This window comes from Trachypithecus francoisi, unplaced genomic scaffold (assembly GCF_009764315.1).
Source record: "Trachypithecus francoisi isolate TF-2019V2 unplaced genomic scaffold, Tfra_2.0 Lachesis_group2, whole genome shotgun sequence".
In the NCBI taxonomy this organism is placed as follows: domain Eukaryota; kingdom Metazoa; phylum Chordata; class Mammalia; order Primates; family Cercopithecidae; genus Trachypithecus; species Trachypithecus francoisi.
The window spans coordinates 133,715,422-133,731,282 of record NW_022681465.1 but is presented as its reverse complement, the minus strand read 5'-3'; the positions used below and the strand labels follow the sequence as shown (position 1 = coordinate 133,731,282).

At 44.8% G+C, this 15,861-nt stretch overlaps 1 pseudogene across 1 annotated transcript; it reads right to left on the bottom strand.

Annotated features, from left to right (window-relative positions):
- Positions 1-2,466: 2,466 nt before the first annotated feature.
- On the bottom strand, positions 2,467-3,657 carry LOC117065547 (annotated as a pseudogene). The gene has a single exon (XR_004429964.1). The product of XR_004429964.1 is annotated as a hsp90 co-chaperone Cdc37-like (transcript).
- Between the last annotated feature and the right edge of the window lie 12,204 nt (positions 3,658-15,861).

The following is a 15,861-nucleotide window of genomic DNA, read 5'->3' as shown; positions in this document are numbered from 1 at the left end:
AAAATTACTAAGAGAAAACATCAGTGATAAGGGAGATTTTGACTGTACCGACCTAACCAGGCTTCTTGCTGCAGACAGACCAGGTGATCAGATATCACCTAGGGGATAGTGGAGGATGAGAAAACAGGTTAGATATCAGGGGTGATTAGGCCGGGTGCCGTGGCTCACGCCTGCAATCCCAGCACTTTGGGAGGCCGAGGCGGGCATCTCATGAGGTCAGGAGATCAACACCATCCTAGCTAAAATGGCAAAACCCCATCTTTACTAAAAATAAAAAAAATTAGCCAGGCACGGTGGCGGGCACCTGTAGTCTCAGTTGTTAGGGAGGCTGAGGCAGGAGAATGGTGTAAACCCAGGAGGCAGAGCTTGTAGTGAGCCAAGATCATGCCACTGCACTCCAGCCTGGGTGACAGATTGAGACTCTCTCTCTCTCAAAAAAAAAAAAAAAGATATCAGGGGTGATTAGACATGCAGGATGGGGGATTTCTGTCTAAACCAACTTAGCAGGTTTCTTGCTAAAACTGGACAATGTAGAGATGGATATGGGAGTCCAAAAGTCAGGCCTAGGTGAAAAAGAGTTCCGGGGGGCCTGAGTAGAGTTTTGTAGAGAGGATCTTTGTCATGAGTTTGGAGAAAATACTTTTGAAGGCCAGGGAGGTGCCAGCCATGCGTTTCCACTGAACTCTGAGAGACTGCGGTGGGAGTTGGCACACCTCCACCTTCCGCTGCACAAAGCCCTCCTGGTCTGGCACACCATGCACGCACAGCAGCACCATTTCTTATTCAGCTTGCCCTGGCAGCTGTTTGTGTTGAGCACCTTGCCAAATTCCCACATCATCTCATTGGGCTCCATGGAGCCTGAGATCTTCATACTATATATAAAGCGTAGCAAGTGTGGCTCTGCCTCTTCAAGTTTGAACATCTCCACTCAGTTTTTTAGGTTCCTTTTGGCAAACCTGAAACAAAGATGCCTCTGTATAAACTTGAAGGAGAACTTGCTGTTTGTGGCGAGGGCTGGCTGCATGGGGGACTGGCAGGCACATTGGCTGTGCCCCTGGCTTCTGCCCTATCTCCAGAACCTCTTGAGGATCCACCTTGCTCCTCTGAATGTTCTTAGTGCAGCAATTTTTAAGGACTGAATTGTGACCCCCATGTCCCCAACATTCATATGTCAAAGCCCTAATCCCCAGTGTGACTGTATTTGGAGATAAGGCCTTTGAAGAGGTGTTTTAAAATTAAGGCCTTTAAAGTTTTTTTGAGACAGAGTTTCGCTCTGTTGCCCAGGCTGGAGTGCAGTGGCATGATCTCGGCTTTCTCTGCCTCCCAGGTTCAAGTGATCCTCCTGACTTAGCCCCCCTAGTAGTTGGAATTATAGCCACCACCCCCAGCTAATTTCTGTATTTTCAGTAGAGAAGGGGTTTCACCATGTTGGCCAAGCTAGTCTTGAACTCCTGGCCTCAGGTGATCCACCTGCCTCAGCCTCCCAAAGGGCTGGGATTACAGGCGTGAGGCACTGCGCCCAGCCAGGGCTTTAAAGTTTAAATAAGGGCATAAGGACGGGGTCCCGATCAAACAGGACTGGCTTCCTTTTAAAAAGAGGAAGAGATACCAGGGATGCATGGGCACAGAGAAAAGACCATGTGAGGACACAGTGAGAAAACTCTGCAAGACAAGAAGGGTGGCCTCAGAAGAACCTAACCCTGTTGACACCTTGATCTTGGACTTCCAGCCTCTAGAACTATGAGAAAATAATTGCTGTTTAAGCTTCCAGTTTGTGGTATTATGGCAGCGCTTGCACACTAATACAGCAATTAAAGGTGGGAGTGGTAGGCTCCGTGAAACTCAAGCTTGGAGCTGGCAGAGACTCTGTGCTGCACCCTGTGGCATGGGAAAGTGTGCTGCTGTTGGTCTGATCTGCCAAAGGCTGGGGATGCAAAGGGATGGTGCAGACCTCCAGCTTGGACCTCTTGTAGCCCAAGAGCAGATAGAAAGGCATCGCCTTGTTGTACCTCTGGCCCATTGCAAGTCTTTTTTTCTTTTTCTTTTTTTTTCCTCGAGCATCTGAAATCCTTTATTGGAACATAATCGCTGTTTGCCAAATAGAAGACACAGAAAGCAGACGACAGTGAAAATAGAGCCCAGTGACCAGAGCCAGTCTCTTGGTTGGGGACCCTCCCCTACTACCTGGTGGACCAGCCTGGCGACCTCTGCCCCTCCCTGGACCCCCGGGCCTTTGGCATAATGCTGATGAGGGGCTGCAGGCAGTGAAGCCCCTTGATTCAAAGCAGAGACTTGAGTGGGCGCTGGAGAGTGGGGCAGTGGGGAGGCCAGGGAGGGCTCGACGGGCCCCCCGTCTGGGCCAAGGCTAGTGGAGGAAGCCAGGAGTGGGCGAGATGGTGTCTATCTGTTTTTTGAAAAGGGGCGCGTAGGGGCCTGCAAGCAGGTGGCGGTGGCGGCTGGGGCGGGTCACACGCAGACATCGTTCTTATCACCCGTCTTGGGAACAGTTTCCAGCAGTGGTTCCCCGGGACCCGCCTCCATTCCCACCTTGGCCTGGCTGGCCTTAGAGTTGGGAACTCAGAGGCGGAGTCAAAGCAGCGCTGCATGTGGTACTTCGCGTCGGTGGGGTCCATCTTGCTGATGGCGTCTTGCAGCATCTGCACGTCTTTCACGTGGAAGCACTTCTGGAGTTCCTCGGGGAGGGGAGGGACTCTTAGACCTCGATGGGGTCCAGGCCGCCAGGGCCGAGCCGCTTCTCGCGCTCCTCCTCCTCGTACTCCTTCATGGCCTTCTCGATGTGCAGTTTGGCACAGACCTGCACATGCTCCTTGAAGGCTTCCAGTTCATCGTGGAAGCCCTCCATGTACTGGCGATCGACTGTCTTAATCTTAGTGAAGAACTGCCGGAAGCAGGCCCGGGGGTCCACCTTCAGGCTCTTGGCCAGCTCCAGGATAAACTGCATGACGATTGTCTGGGGGACCACCTGCTCCATGAGTGCACATTTCTCCTCCACCTCTAGATCAATGCATCCGATGACCAAGTAATTGGCTGTCTCCTCGCACACCAGGTGGACGTTGTCTGACAGGTACTCTTGGCTGTCATCCCAGTGACGAGCCTGCCAAAGTGCTTGGTCTGTTTCTCGTACTTTTCCACGAAGGTCTTGTGTTTCTGCTCCTTCTCCTCTGAGTCCTTGTCCACCTTCTTGGGCTTGGTGTTGACCATTCTCTTGTTGAAACCGTCTTTTCTGAGCGTGTCCACGTTCCAGGGCATGTTCTTCTCCTTCTTGTGCATCTCCTCCAGCTTCTGCTCCCAGCCTCGATCCTCCTTGCGCAGCTGCTGTGCCTTGGCCTGCAGCAGCCCCAGCTCTGCCTTGCCACTCTCGGCTACCTCCAGCTCCTTCAGCTTCCTCTGGCACTCGGCCACCTTGCGCTTGCACTTGTGGCAGCCCCTGTCCAGTTCCTCCTTCTCCTTCTGGAACTGCTCCATGCGCTGCCCCCGGGCCTGGTGCCGCCAGTGGAAGAGGCTGGCCGTGTCGATGTCGGGGTGCGTCTCGTCTTCATCATTAGACACCTCTATGTGGTTCCACATGCTGTAGTCCACCATCTTGCCTTGGTGGCCCAGCCCACTCTGGCTCGGGTGGAGGCAGCAGTAGCGCTGGAGACTCCCAAGGCAAGTCTTAAATCTCTTCATGTGTGGAACCTACGGACACCATCAACTCTGTCTGTTGCCATGTGAGGGGAAAGGTCCTTGTAGTCATAAAATGGCTCCACATAGGGTTTAGTTCATCTTTTTGAGGGATATGGAATACATTCATCCATGGAGCATTCATTATTTGCTCCAAAGAGTCTCTCTTGCTGGAATTGAGAATGAGTAATTTCTTAAGCAGGTTTTCACCTTCCATGAACAAGTAGAAGTGAATGTGATACATTCCACTCTGTACTTCATCCTACAGCTCCTTGAAGTTCTGTCCATCAAAGGCAGGGATCCATTGACCAGTGTATAGAAACTGACTCCTGAAATCCGTGGTGAGTCCGTCATACTTTTGACCACGAAGAGTTCCAGGGCAGCAAAAGGGATAACTGGAAGGAAGACAACCACCTTGTTGACAAAGGTGAATTTGTTGCCGATGCCGAAGTCTGCAATCTTGATGTTCATGCCAGCATCCAAGGGCAGGTTTTCTGCCACATATTTATGTGTATATGTATACGTGTGTGTGTATACATACATACATACATATATATATATATATATATATATTTTTTTTTTTTTGAGACGGAGTTTCACTCTTGTTGCCCAGGCTGGAGTGCAATGGTGCAATCTCGGCTCACTACAACCTCCGCCTTCCAGGTTCAAGTGATTCTCCTGCCTCAGTCTCCTGAGTAGCTGGGATTACAGGCATCTGCCACCATGCCTGGCTAATTTTGTATTTTTAGTAGAGATGGGATTTCTCCATGTTGGTCAGGCTGGTCTCCAACTCCCGACCTCAGGTGATCCACCCGTCTTGGCCTCCCAAAGTGCTGGGATTAAAGGCATGAGCCACCGCGCCTGGCCTGTATATTTGTTTGAGACAGAGTCTTGCTCTTGTCACCCAGGCTGGAGTGCAGTGGCGTGATCTTGGCTCACTGCAAACTCCACCTCCTGGGTTGAAGCAATTCTCCTGCCTCAGCCTCCCGAGTAGCTGGTATTACAGGTGCATGCCACCACGCCTGGCTAATTTTTGCATTTTTAGTAGAGACAGGGTTTCACCATGTTGGCTAGGCTGGTCTCTTCTCCTTCTTGTGAATCTCCTGACCTTAGGTGGACTGCCTGTCTCAGCCTCCCAAAGTGCTGGGATTACAGGTGTCAGTCACCATGCCCAACCATCTGCTTTTGAGTCTCTATGAACAACAAGCTTCTGGTGACAGTAATGCACAGCAGATACTATCTGGTGGAATTTGACTTGGTCATCTTGTTACCGAGCAAAAGGGGCTCACTGCCCAATGGGCTGCAAGCCAATACAATGACTCCAGGTTTTGGGGAAAAGCAAAGCTTTTTGTTGCAGGTTGACCAATAAGGAGACAGGAGTCCAGCTCAAATCTGTCTCCCTGTGCTGGCTTTAAGGCAATATTATTAGAAAAGGTTTGGGAGTGAATTCTGAGATTAGCAGGTGGTTGGTGGAAGGAAAGGGGAGGTCTGGGAAGTCCTCCAGCATATGCGGCCATCTCTTCATGCTTCCTCATGGGTCGCATGTGCAAATTTGGGAGGAGTTAGTGTGAAATATCTGGTGGAGATCCAGACTGTGAGGTAAGAAACCTTGTTTTCCACAGATTCCATTTGGCCATATCGGTTCCAACCAATTTCAGTCAATTTTTAAATCTCGTAAGCAGAAGGAATTTCAGCAATTCAGCAAGTTATTTCTTATCTGCCATGCTGAAAACTCAAGAATTTCTGTTCGTCACTGGTTTCTTGAACTCTTTGGGTCACGGTTTCACTCTTTTTCTCTCATACTTCCATGAGGCAGGAGGACTCTTCTCCAGTGGTGTAGTCTGTGACAAGGAATCTTGTTCTCAGCTTCAATCCCTTCAGATAATTTCACCATGATGGGATGATTCTAAGCCTTCATGCTTTTTACTTCGCAGGATCGTCTCTGGAAGCTAGAGGAATTCTGTTGAGTCTGGTCAATCATCCTCACGGCTACATATTTCCCAGTAAGGATGTGCCAGGCCAACTTTGATAGGCAAAGTTACCCTTGATGATGGTGTTGAGGAGCTGGTGTTTGCTGACATGGGTGTTCTCAGCCGAGATGGACAAGAGGCCCTGCTGTACGTTGGACTTACTGCTGGGCTTGAAGGCAGAGTGCCCCAAAGTCAGCTTAAAACTGAGAAAAGCTAGAGAGAAGCTTGGTCTAGATCACCTCAAAAGAAAAATCACTCCCAAAGACCACCTGACCAACTGATCTTTATAATGGGATCAACACACAATGCTAAAGTAAAAATAAAAATCAGACACTAACAAATTTTTTTTTTAATGAAGAAAAGAAGGGCTGGGCACGGTGGCTCACGTCTGTAATCCCAGCACTTTCAGAGGCTGAGGTGGGCGGATCATGATGTCAGGAGATGGAGACCATCATGGCTAACACAGCGAAACCCCGTCTCTACTAAAAATACAAAAAAAATTAGCCAGACGTGGTGGTGGGCACCTGTAGTCCCAGCTACTTGGGAGGCTGAGGCAGTACAATGGTGTGAACCCCGGAGGCAGAGGTTGCAGTGAGCCGAGATCGCACCACTGCACTCCAGCCTGGGCGACAGAGCGAGACTCTGCCTCAAAAAAAAAAAAAAAAAAAAGGCCCGGCGCGGTGGCTCAAGCCTGTAATCCCAGCACTTTGGGATGCTGAGACGGGCGGATCATGAGGTCAGGAGATTGAGACCCTCCTGGCTAACACGTTGAAACTCCGTTTCTACTAAAAAATACAAAAAACTAGCCGGGTGAGGTGGCGGGCGCCTTGTAGCCCCAGCTACTCGGGAGGCTGAGGCAGGAGAATGGCTTACACCCGGGAGGCGGAGCTTGCAGTGAACTGAGATCCGGCCACTGCGCTCCAGCCTGGGCGACAGAGCGAGACTCCATCTCAAAAAAAAAAAAAAAAAAAAAAAAGGAAAAGAAATGAATAAAAAAGAATGAGAGAAAAAAAAACCAGTCTGGGTGCAGTGGCTCATACCTGTAATCCCAGCACTTTGGGAGGCTGAGGTGGGAGGATTGCTTGAGCTCAGGAGTTTGAGACCAGCGTGGGCAACATAGTGAGACCTCATCTCTATTTATAAAAATTTAAAAAAGAAAGAAAAAAGTGAGAAAAAGAAAAAAGGATAAGGAAAAACAATGAGAAAAATGAAAGTAAAGAAGACCAAGAAAAAGGGGAAAATGAGAAAACTAAAAAAAGAGAAAGAATACAAATGAATAAATGAGAAAAAGAATGAAAAGAGAAAGAGAGAAAGTTAATAACAAACGAAAAAGACAGAAAACCTACAATTCCAAAAAGAAAACAAGTTAACTTTGCGCAAAATCCCTTAGGTCATTGAAAACCAGCCTCCTGAGCTGGAAAGCCTGGAAACCTAAGCGCAACCAGGGACTTACGCAAGTGCCTGGAATTCTCTAACAGTGGCTTCTTGTGAGGTCATAGCAAGAAAGGAACCTTTCATGGCTGATGATAATCTACAGTGGTTTCCTCATTTTTTGGTCTCAAGAAAGCCTTACTCTTAAAAAAATTTTGAGAACCCTGAATAGCAACAGTTTTTCCTTTATGTTGGTTACAGATATTGCTATTTGCCTTATTAGAAATTAAAACCCATACAATGCTTCAGTGGCTTTTTCATTTCTAGCTCGAAGAGCTATAACATTTTTTGGCTTATTATGTTTTTAAATGTTCAAATATGGAGTGATTTTTAATTTATCTTTTTATTAGTTTTTAAATTTTATTCGTATTTTAGTGTATCTATAATAAAAGGACTCTATATAAAAAAAACTAAAATACCATTCTAAAAACAATAATTCCTCAATGTTAACATATTTTCAGTGTTAAAAATTTTAATTGTCCCATATATTTTCAATTAAAAATTTTTTATTTTATTTAAAATTTTATTTATTTATTTATTTATTTTTGAGATAGAGTCTCACTCTTGTCACCCAGGCTGGAGTGCAGTGGTATGATCTCTGCTCACTGCAACCTCCACCTCTCAGGTTCAAGCCTCCTGAGTAGCTGGGACTACAAGTGTGTATTTTTTAGTAGAGATGGGGTTTCACCGTGTTGGCCATCTTGACCAACAAGTTGACCTCAAGTGATCCTCCCGCCTCGGCCTCCCAAAGTGCTGGGATTACAGGCGTGAGTCACCGCACCTGGCCATTTTGAAATTTTTTGTTTTTCAGATTGTCTATTTGAATCAGGAACCAAATAAGGTCCGTATATTGTGATTGATTGATATTATGGCCTTTAAAAGGCTTTTAAAATCTATCAGTTTCCACTCTAATCTCCTTTATAATTTATTTTTGAGAAATCTCCTTTATAATATATTTATTGTCAGCATCCTCCTGTTTTGAGCTTGCTGATTGTATTCGTGGTATAGATTAGCCAGTTTCTGTGTATTTTCTGTACATTGATAGTTGAATCTTGAGGTTTGATCAGATTTAGATGTGAATTTTTTTTGGTAAGACTCCTTCACAGGTGGTGTTCTGCTTTTTTATTGGGAGCCACATGATGTCTGATGAGCTCTCTTTTTGTGATATTCACAGACTTTCATTCTAATTTCCTAGATCTATTAAATCACGATGAGTAACATGATGGTTAATTTTAGGTACCAACTTGAGTGGGCTAAGGGATGCCCCAAAAGCTGGTAACATATTATTTCTGCATGTGTCTGTGTGAGTATTTCTGGAAGAGATTAGCATTTGAACTAGTAGATTGAGGGTCTTAGTCTGTTTGTACTGCTACAACAAAATACCTGAGACTGGGTAATTTTTTATTTGTATTTTTGTATTTAATTATTTATTTGTTTTTGAGAAAGAGTTTTGCTCTTGTTGCCCAAGCTGGAGTGCAATGGTGCGATCTCGCCTCACCACAACCTACGCCTCGCCTCCCTGGTTCAAGTGATTCTCCTGCCTCAGCTTCCCAAGTAGCTGGGATTACAGGCGCGTGCCGCCATGCTGGACTAAATTTTGCATTTTTAGTGGAGATGGGGTTTCACCATGTTGGCCAGGCTAGTCTTGAACTCCTGACCTCAAGGGATTGCCTGCCTTGGCCTCCCAAAGTGCTGGGATTACAGGTGTGAGCCACCACGCCTGGACTATTTTTGATTTTTTTTTTTTAAATAAAGATGGGAGTCTCATTACATTGCCCAGGCTGGTCTTGTACTCCAGGGCTCAAGCAATCCTCCCACCTTGGCCTCACAAAGTGCTGGGATTACAGGCATAAGCTGTCGCACCTGACCAAAATACCTGAGACTGGGTATTTTATAAAGAACAGACATTTATTTCTCTTAGTTCTGGAGGTTGGAAAGTTCAAGACCAAGGCTCTGGCAGTTGAGGATGTTTGGTGAGGCTGCGTCCTCTAGACAGGTGGAATGCTGTGTCCTTGCATAGCAAAAAAGCTAAAGAGCAAGCTACAGACCTAGACAAATGCCATAAAAAGCCTTTTTCATAAGGGCCTTCATCTCTTTCACAAGAGAGCAGCCCTCGTGGTGTAATCACCTGTTAAAGGTCCGTCTTTTAATACTATTACCTTGACAACACCTGGATTTTGGAGGGGTTGTCACATTCAGACCGTAGCACTGAGTAAAGAAGATCCCCCTCCCTCATGTGGGAGGGCAACATCCTAGCTGGTGAGGGCCTGAATAGAACAAAAAGGCAGGGGAATTGTGAATTCAATCTATCTGCTTGATTTGGGACATCCAGTGCTCTTGGTCTGCGACATTGGAGCTCCCTGTTCTTAAGTCTTCAGACTCAGGCAGGGATTTTCACTATCAGATCTCCCACTTCCTGTTTTTGGACCTTGGCACTCAGACTGGAGCTTATACCACTGGCTTTCTGGCTCCCAGGCCTTCAGGCTTGAACTAGAAAATTATTGCTTTCCTGGGCCTCCAGTTTGCAGATGGCAATTTATGGAACTTCTCAGCCTCCATAATCACGTGAGCTAATCCCTCATAATAAGTCTCTTTCTATATATCTCTATATATCCTATTTGCTTTGTTTCTCTGGAGAACCCTGACTAATACAAATAGCAAAATAAGGCTGGGTGCGGTGGCTCGTGCCTGTAATCCTAGCACTTTGGGAGGTTGAGGGCCGAGGTGGGCAGATTGCCTGAGCTCAGGAGTTTGAGACCAGCCTGGGCAACATGGTGAAACTCCATCTCTACTAAAAATACAAAAATTAGCTGAGCATGGAGGCATGCGCCTGTAGTCCCAGCTACTTGGGAGGTTGAGACAGGAGAATTGATTGACTCCAGGAGGCAGATGTTGCAGTGAGCCGAGATCATGCCACTGCACTCCAGCCTGGGTGACAGAGCAAGACTCCATCTCCAACAACAACAACAACAAAAAAAGGCAAAATAATAAATCTATCATCCCTTCTTTAATTATTGGCTGAAATACTTTAACAGAGAGAAATGTGTCATCTATTGTTATAAACTTCCAACTCACTTAACTTGGGATGAGAGATGATTCCTGTTCTTGCAATAAAAGGTATTTTGAAAGGTTCCAAATTAAGCTAAAGAAATAAATCGCCGAGAGAGGAATTTTGGCATCAGAAACATCACTTTAAATGTTTGAGGTCCTGAGAATATTTGAGGTCTTGTTATGGCTGAAATAATATAAAGTGAGTAATCTACAGTGCTACCCACAGCTCTCAACAATGTGCCCAACCCGCAGTACACATTCAGTACATATTAGCCATTATTAACATCATATAATCTAATCATCGCATTTTAGATGTGGAAAATCCGGGGTTATTCATTTGTTTGTTCACTCAACAAATGTTTACTGAGCCCTTATTAAACTCTCTGAGGAGGCACAGTTCTAGGGGCTGGGGAAACCACAAAACCACGTCTCTGAGTTTGTTGTGCTTTGTTGTGAGTTGTGGGAAATCTAAGAGGGTGATAAATGATTTGAAGGAAATAAACAGGGTGATGTGTTAGTCCTAGTGGGTGGGGCATTACTTTAGGTGGGGTGCTAACATTGGGAGAAAGGAGCCCAACAGGTAGAGGCGTAGAAAGAGGATTTTCCACGCAGGGGATACTGCAAGTGCAAAGGTTCCGAGGTGGGAATAAGCTGGACATGTTCCTGGAGCAGAAAGGCAATCGGTGTGGTTGAGTCTGAATGAGCAGGCAGAAGGGTGGTAGAAGGTCCGTGTACAGAGACAGGTGGAAGCAGAGATGAGAATCCCTTTTTCCGGGGGGCTTCTGCATTGGTATATTTTGTATATCACTTTGTACGATTCTGGGGCCCACTTTGTATGATTTGCGGCTACAAAACACAGTGTTTTCAAAATCATTTTCCTCATCCTGCCTGTTTAGACCTGTGCCTTTTGAGAGCCAGTTCTGAAGCAGACAGCAGTTCGGTGCTGCAGCCCAGGTTTTCTTTCTGGCGCTTGCAGCCCCTGGTGTTTTTAGGGACCACTGGTGAGAGCTGCTGATTTGGAGTTGAAGAGCCAGCCCCTGGGCCATTCCAGCTTTGTGCTCTGCCCTGACCTCTGGTGGAACCGGCCTGTTAAGACATAGACCAAGTGGGTATCTGGCAGTCCTTGCCTCCTCCCATATGGCTGGGAGTATGTGCTGTATTATGAAGGCCTCCAGCTCCTCAAGTCTGCCTCAGGTTTTCAGGACTTTTGGAGGGACAGGATTTCAGACACTGCCATGGGAGGGCCCAATGACTTTTGACCATCCAACACCTCTTGGCCTAGGGATTGGCTCAGAAAGGGCACATGACTCGGTCTGGGCAAGTCAGGTCTTCCCTAAGCATTGGTACAGGGACCTTGGGAGACAGAACATCTTTTTACCTGGGATTCGGAGTTATAACGTCCTTTTATACTTGGACTGCCAGTCTCCATCTCTTTGGCCACACAGAGGGAGGCTTCCTGAGAATTTAAATCAATACTAAGGAGGAAGGTGGGGTCTGCAGATGTGATGGGAGACATCGTTTAAGCTCCTGCTTCGGTTTGGGCTTAGACTGAGCCAATAAATAACTTTTTCTTTTAAGCTAGTTTCAGTTGGGTTTCTGTCGTTTGCAACTGGAAATCTCCTAATTACTATGTCAATCAGTGCTAGCCATCACTATTAGTAGTGGTAGTAATCAAAAGTAAGTTTGAAGTAGATATACATGGCACTCTATGGCACAAACCACATTTGTCACTATATAGTGATCTGTTTTTCTGTTTCTAAATGTTGGTCTCTCTAATTCCATAAAGGCAGGAACCATATTTGTTTTGCTCATCAGTCTAGCTCACTGTCTAGTTGAGTAAGTCCTCAGTAAATACTTGTGGAATGAATAAATAGTTGCATGGCAATGTTTACTGATGTGAGAAGGTAACTTACGTTCTCTAATACTGTTGTAGCCATTTAGGGGAATGTGCTCATTTTTTAGCTAGTCATGCTGAAGGGTTTATGGGCAAAGTTGGATGATATCTACTGCAACTTAGTTGGTTCAGGAAAAAAAAAGTGTATCTGTATGTGTATATCAATGACACAACCACAGTGTGAAAGTTTAAGAGCTTTTAGCACTCACTACAACCCCATGCACCCATCACTCAGATTAAATAATGATCTGATGAGCCATCTTGTTTCATTTCTACTCCCACTACCTTCCTCTTTCAATAGACTTATTTTGGAATTATTTACTTTGAAATAATTTCAAGTTTGCAAAAAAATTGCTAGTTTAGAGAATACCCAAATACTTATTTAAATTCACTATTTTTTAACATCTTGCCACGCTCCCTCATGTGCAATGTGTGTGTATATATATATCTGTATGTGTTTACAGATATATGTGCATGTAGACATAAAATCGTTAATTTTTGGACTGTCTGCGAGTAGGCTGCATGGCTAAGGCCTCTTTATTTCATGTATGTGTATATGTGTGTTGAGAAAGAGAGAGAGTACAAATACAGCAAAATGTTAATCATTATTGAAATTAAGTGGTGGCTACAGAGGTATTCATTGTACTGTTCTTTCCATGTCTATGTATTTAAAAATTATCAGAATTAAAAAATAGGAAAAGAAAAAATATTACCATTGTCTTGATGTGCAGTCGTGATCACCCTGTTTTTAAGAAATTTCCAATCATGACCAGGCATGGTGGCTCACGCCTGTAACCTCAGCACTTCGGGAGGCCAAGGTGGGCAGATCACTTGAGGTCAGGAGTTCAAGACCAGCCTGGCCAACATGGAAAAACCCCGTCCCTACTAAAGATACAAAAATCAGTTCGTTGTGGTGGTGTGCACCTGTAATCCCAGCTATTCAGGAGGCTGAGGGAGGAGAATTGCTTGAACCCAGGAGGTAGAGGTTGCAGTGAGTCGAGATCATGCCACTGCACTCCAGCCTGGGGGACAGAGTGAGACTCCATCTCAAGAAAAAAAAAAAAAGGAAATTTCCAATCCCCGAATTATAGGACAAATATTAGGGAAAAACTATTTGCATTATAAAGAAGACTTATTTTGGAATTATTTACTTTGAAATAATTTCAAGCTTGCAAAAAATTTTTTCCCTTTTCTGGGAAAAATATCTCCTCAAGTCTTCTTCAAATAGTAGCAATTAAAATGATCCAATGAAGGCATAGAGTTCAGCTGCAGAGGAAATGAAATTAGCCCAAGAGAACAAATCTTTTCTTTCCCTTTTCCCTTCCTTTCTTCCTTCATCTTTCTCTAGTTTGCTAAAATTTTTTAAAAAGCTCTTTTGTTTTTTGATTATAAAGTCACTGTTAAAAAAAAAGTTCAGACAATAATGAAAGAGGTAAAGAAGACATTAAAATTATCCACGATGTTACATTTTAAAAATAATAGTGAAAACAACACAAAACACGGTTCTAAACACATTCATACTTTACTAATAGCCCAAAGAAGTAGTTTCTGCTATCATTCACATTTTACAGGTGGGGAAGTTGAGGCACAAAAGGGTTAAGTAAATTTCGTAAGATGAAAGTCTGACTCCACCCAAGAGTTGGAAGAGCTTGAATTTGAACTCAGGCAATCCGACTCTAAAACCTGTGCTCTTCACCACTATCCTACCCCACCTTGCTGAGAAAGAAGCACTTCAAACCCTTTGGTAAATAGTCTTTTGTACAGATCTGCACTCTTGCTCACATACACACAAGTGCACATATACACAATAATCACGCACATGATCTTATGCAAATACACAGACATGTGCACATACATGTCACAAACACACATATAAGCACATCCACATTTTACAAAACAATCATTTTATTTACGGCGCTTGACATGGTTAGGCTTTGTGTCCCCACCGAAATCTCATCTTGAATGGTCAAGTTTGGGACCAGGTGGAGGTAATTGAATCACGGGGGCGGTTCCCCCATGCTGTTCTCGTGATAGCGAGTGAGTTCTCACGAGATCTGATGGTTTTATAAGTGTCTGGCATTTCCCCTGCTTGCATTCACTCTGTCTTGTTGCTCTATGAGGAAGGTTTCGGCTTCTCCTTTGCCCTCCGCCATGATTTGTAAGTTTCCCGACGCTTCCCCAGCAATGTGGAACTGTGAGTCAATTAAACCTTTTTCCTTTATAAATTACCCGGTCGCAGATATTTCGTCATAGCAGTATGAGAACAGACCAATACAGTGCTTCATGATTCACGTTTTACATACAAAAGTAGGCAGGAGAGTTTGATGAACCCCTGTTTTGAGTGAAACAATCAACTTTACTATCTCCAGCACCTTAGGGGCCTGGACAGAAGAGGACCAGCAAGGGGATTACCGGATTGGGTTCCTTTGTGGTGGCCTTGCTATCAAGGGTCAGGTTGCAGGCATGGCTTCAATGACGCAACCACAGTGTGAATGTTTAGTTTTTAGCACTCACTACAACCACACGTGCCAATCACTCAGATTCAATAATAATTTGATGACTCATCTTGTTTCATCTCTACTCCCACTACTTTTTCCTCTGTATAGATTTTTTGGAATTATTTACTTTGAAATAACTTCAAACTGGCAGGAGTATTACTAGTCTAGAAAATGCGCAGCTGGGCCAGGCGTCGTGGCTCACGCCTGTAATCCCAGCACTTTGAGAAGCTGAGGCGGGTGGATCACGAGGTCAGCAGTTCCAGACCAGCCTGACCAACATGGTGAAACCCCGTCTCTACTAAAAATACGAAAAAATTAGCTGGGTGTGGTGGCAGGTGCCTGTAATCCCAGCGACTTGGAAGGCTGAGACAGGAGAATTGCTTGAAACCGGAAGGCGGAGGTTGCAGTTAGCTGAGATTGCGCCCCTGCACTGTAGCCTGGGCAATAACAGCAAAACTGTCTCAAAAAGAAAGAAAGAAAATACCCAGCTGGGCAAGGTGGCTCATGCCTATAATCCCAGCAGTTTGGGAGGCCTAGGCAGGTGGCTCACCTGAGGTCAGGAGTTCGAGACCAGTCTGGCCAACATGGTGAAAACCTTTCTCTACTAAAAATACAAAAAAGTAATGGGGCATGATGGTGGACACCTGTATACCTAGCTACTCGGGAGGCTGAGGCAGGAGAATCGCTTGAATCTGGGAGGCGGAGGTTGCAGTGAGCTGAGATCTCACTACTGCACTCCAGCCTGGGTGACAGAGGGAGACTCCATCTTAAAAGAAAATACCAAAAGCCCTTTATCCAAATTGACTAATTTTTAACCTCTTGCCACATATGCTTTATAATTCTCTCTCTCTGATTTTCTCTCTATATGTGTGTGTGTATATATATATGTATGTGTATATACTTGTATACATATATATATATATATATAAAAAATCATTAATTTTTAGGCCATCTGACAGTAGGCTGCATGGCTAAGGCACCTTTACTTCATACTTCAATATCCGTTTCCTGAGAACAAGGATATTTTCTTACACAGCCGTAGTAACTAAATGGAGGAAAGTTAATTGGTAACAATACTTACATCTATGGTCCATATTCCAGTATTGTCAATTGTCCCAATAATGTCCCTTATAATATTTTTTTAACCCCTAGTCCAGGATCTAGTCCAAGGTCATGCATCACATTTGGTTGTCATGTCTTGTTGGTCTCTTTTCATTGGAACTGTTCTTTAGCCTTTCTTTGCCTTTGATGACGTTGACATTTTGGAAGAATAAAGGCTATATATCTTACAGAATGTTCCTCGATTTGGGTTTATCTTAAGTTTTCTCTTGGC